Raw genomic sequence first — 4,631 nt, forward strand, 5'->3', positions numbered from 1 at the left:
AAAGCTTTATCAGCCAGGAAAGGGATCCTATCGGGCTCAGTCCCTGTTGTGCCTGGGGACAGCCCATGAATCCCTGACATCCAAGGAAAGCCTCTGGCCCTCAGCTGATCCCTCCTGCTTTGGGTATGGAGTTCCCTTGAGTTAGGTGGGGCTCCTCATGGTTGCATTTTCAACTTTTTCCAACTTTGGAGGCCACCTTGGCCAAGGTGATCTCACCTTCCTGAGAAGCCGTGCCTCCTCCTGCTCCCTCCTCCGACCTTGGCAGCCACCTCTCCCTCCTGCTCGGGTACTTGGCTCTCATTCCCCTTCCTCTGGCCCGCTGCACACGGCTGGCTGCGTGTGCAGTAAAGATACGACACCTTGTAATTAACAGTAATTGTGGCGGTGTTCATTCTGCTTTCCCAGGCCCTCCTGTGTAATGCGCATCCCAAAATAGCCCACCTCATGGGAGAGGCTCAGAGAAGTTCCCCAGGGCTGACTTTTTCCCTTTGTGGCAATTGGCGTCCTGAGGGCCTGTTATCAAACTTGGGGGTGGGGGCTCTCTCACACCTGTGTAACAGTTGTGCTTGCTGCCTCTATTCCCAGAAAGGATTGGAGGAGAGGAGGCGGCTACATCAGGCACCATAGCTGCTGACCTGCTTCCCTGGCTTGGAGAAAGGAACATACCGAGCTTCTCCCACACCGACTTACCTGAGGCTTTCATGTCTTCATTCAGCAGGGATTTGTTGAGCACCTGTTACGTACTGGGCAAGAGCCTGTGTTCCCAGACCTTCCCGACTCCGGGACAGCGAAGTCCCTGCAGCTTTGAAAGCACATAGGCTCCTCTCCCCAACCACTTTGCAACCACCCCCGCTTCCTGAGTGTTCTGACCCTCAGGGCAGCAGCACAGAAACGGGGTTCCTGCAGCGGCACACCGCGCAGGTGGCTGGAACGACCCTCACCCCTTGGGGCAGAGGGCTCCTCCTCCCACATCAGGCAGAGCCAGGAACTGGGGTGTGTCTGAAACATTTTTAGACACATTTTTAAAACAGCTCTGACTCCAAACAAGGGACCTGAGCAGGACTTATTTACCTACTTGGTGCCTGCTCATTCTGTCTTTGGGGACCAGAACCTAAAAGTCGCGGGGCCCAGGCCTGGAGCACACCCCCTACTCTAGGGCGAGGCCAGAGGAGCACATGTCAGGAGACTTCAGCAGACGGACAGTTGCTCTAGGCCACGGGTGGAACCAAGGAAGACTTTGTGAGGGAGCTGACATTTTCCTGTTCTCACAGGCTGGCTAGGATGTGGACAGAGGTCAAGAGATAGGAAGGGGTCCCTCCCATTCCAAGATGGAGGGACCTGCATGAGCACAGTCACCTGTGAGGGACAATGCAGGGTGAGGTTCAGGGCATAGAGTAGCCCAGACGTCTCCACCCCCCACTCCCACTCCGGGAGGCAGCTGGGACCCAAGCCAAGGATGGCAGGGGAAAGGCTTCTAGGGGAGCGAGTCCTGACCCTGCGCACTGATGTCTAAGTGCAGAAGGCTTGCAGTGGCCAGACTGGCTGGAGGGAGCAGCGGTGGCTCCAGCCGCTGCTCACACCTCTGCCTGGCCCGCACTTCTCCCTGTAAGAGCCCCCCACCCCACCCCCACTTTGCTCTCTGTAGCTAGGCTGTAGCTAGGGGTTTGTTTCTGTTTTGTTTGTTCATTTATTTTGATTTGTTAATTTTTAGAGTCGGGGAGGGAGGGAGAAAGAGAGGGAGAGAAACATCAATGTGTGGTTGCCTCTTGCACACCTCCTACTGGGGATCTGGCCTGCAACCCCATCACAGGAACTGAACCAGTGATCTTCTGGTTTGCAGGCTGGCACTCAGTCCACTGAGTCACACTGGACAGGGTATGTTTGCTCATTTATTTTTAGATTCCACATATAAGAAAAATGATAAAGCATTTGTCTTTATCTTATTTCACTTAGCATAACACCCTCTAGCTTCATTCATGTGGCAAATAGCAAGACTTTATTCTTTTTTATGGCTGAGTAACATTCCATTGTACGTATCACATCTTCTTTATCCATTCATTGGTCAGTGAATACCTAGGCTGCTTCCATATCTCGGCTCTCACAAAAAATGCTGCAACTGATGGTTACCAGACAGGAGCGGGGTCAGGGGAATTGGTGGAAAAGGTGAAGGGATTAAGAACTACCAATTGCCAGTTATAAAAATAGCCACGGGTATGTAAAGCATAGCATAAGGAATATAGCCCATAATATTGTGATAACTATGTATGGTGCCAGGTGGGTGCCAGACTTATGGGGGGGTCACTTTGTAAGGCATGTAGATGTCTAATCACTCTGTCCTACACCTGAAATTAGTATATTATTTTATGTCAACTGTAACTGAAAAAAAAAGGGTCATTCCTTTATTTGGCCAACACCCCAAACACTGCTTCTTGCTGGCCACCACCACAGACAGCCCTCACCTGAAAGAGGGTGAGCAAGGCCTGGGAGGGGACCCCTCTCAAGGTTGATTTACTGCATTAGCAAGTTACAGGCTTGGTAGGTGCAGAGAGACTTGCCCTGAGTGCAGCTGAATATAGGAGTTTCAAAGGAGAGGAGGCCTTTGCCAGAATGAGCCCCTAGGGTTGGGGTGGGCTCCGGTAAAGAAGGTTCTGTCTGCCACCTGGAAGGTCTGGGGGCTGTGCACCATTGCCGGGCCCTGACCAGGCAGCTCCTATAACTGTTTGCCTCTCACCACAACTCAGGGCCATGGCTCTGGTTCTCTAGAGCAGCTCAGAGAGGTGGTGTGACTTGCCAAGGCTCACGCATCCGTGGCAGAGTCTAGACACGGACCCTGGGGGTTCATGACTCCAGGACCAGGCTGGGAGGCTTTGGAGCACCTCCCAGCATGACCAGCAGCTGAAAGGTGACTCACCAGTCACCCCAGTGGTTCTCACTCCTTATGCATAAGGTGTGATTCTCCTTCTGCTCCCAATCAGGGGGCACTTGGCTGCTGAGTGGGGGTGGGGACCGTTTCCTGATATGACTCCAGCATCCTGAGTCACACCGGGAATACTCTCTTCGCCACCGTGTGTATGGCGGTAGGGAAGGACTGGGAGTGGTGGAGACTTAGAACTGGACCTTGGAGGCAGAGTCTGAAGAGGAAGGGAAAAGACAGACCAGCTACTGGGGGATGGATGAGGTCCAGCCTGTCTTCTGGGGTCACAGGGGCCACATGTGACAGTGGGCATCAGGTGGTGGTGGTGCTGTGCCGCCAGCAGTAGCAGGGGTTCCGGCTGAGGTCACTGGCATGGCAAGGGGTGCCACACAGATGGGGAGGGAGCAGCAGCCTGCAGAATCTGCAGAGTTGGGCACGCAGACAGGCAGGATGGCAGCCAGTGTTAGGAAACTTCAGCAGGAGGAGGAGTCTGGATTCTGGAAAGGTGCTTGGCCTGCACAAGACAGGGGAGGGAAAGAGCCCGGTCCAGCACAGGTCCCAGCATCTGGGCTTGGACAGGGATCTCCTTACAGGAGCCATGGCAGAGGGTGGGGCCAGGTCTCAGAACAAAGAAGACATCAAGCAGAAGACCCAAGAAGCTTGTGCAGAGCTCTGCACCGGAGGAGTCAGGGCTGGCCCCAGTGACCTGCGAACCAGTAGACCCTGTCTGATAGGACATCACACTTTAGAAAACCGGGTATCCCAAGCTGACATACCATTAAGGGGACTTCCTTAGGGAGTCTGGATCTGGAAAAGGACCTAGGGAGCCCCAGGGACTCATGAATATTGATTCAAGAATCTAAATTTCTGCCAACAGGAGGGAGAATCTCCATAACTTTTATTTGTCCTAATGGAGACACAGGCTTGCTAGTTTCTCTGTTTTATTTCAAAGACAAAATAACTCAACCCATATCGTCCCTGTACCTATCTTGAGTCATTCTTACCTGAGAGGAGTCTGAGGGTCCTTGTTTATTTAGTTTGTGCTGGCTGCATACATCAGAGATTTAGAGTAGGAAGAGACCCAGCTTCTCCTTCATCTTACTGGAAAGGCACTGAGGCCCAGAGCGGGGTAGAGACTTCCTGAAGGTCCAGTGTCCCAGAGAGAGTGAGGCAGGATCCAGGCTGCAGCACCCCTGGCCAGCACCCCCCATCTCGCCTGGACTTGCCATGGTAACCAGCCCTCCGTTAGCAGTAGGAAGCAAAGGCTGCCTAGCAGTTACCTAGCAACTCCCAATAACCAGGTCAGAATCGGGGAGGGAGGTACCAGGCACTGCCCACCCTGGGGAGTTCTGACCTGTTAAAATGGTCAGAACCATTTCAGAATGTGTTTCTGCCCACATCAGAATGTGTCCGCAAACGACCCTGGGTAGAGCCACACCTGGAAGAACCTGCACTGGGGAGACTCAGGCCCGGATCAGTGAGTTGCTGGGGCTTGGCACAGATCCGGCCGGCTGGGGCCTCTGTCCACACAGCAGACACAGGGCCTCATTATGTGCAGTTCTGGCTTCTGTGAATGGCATGGACTCTGTCCCCACTGACGTGCTGGTTTCCTCTGCACGTGGGAATCCAAAGAGGGCTCGTGGGTGTGTTTCTGTGTGTCCAAGGAGGCATTTCAACTCAGAGGAGAAAAGCTGGGGGGCTGTGCACACTCACACTG

This window comes from Artibeus jamaicensis, unplaced genomic scaffold, assembly GCF_021234435.1.
Source record: "Artibeus jamaicensis isolate MK-2021 breed Jamaican fruit bat unplaced genomic scaffold, CSHL_Jam_final contig_233, whole genome shotgun sequence".
NCBI lineage: Eukaryota > Metazoa > Chordata > Mammalia > Chiroptera > Phyllostomidae > Artibeus > Artibeus jamaicensis.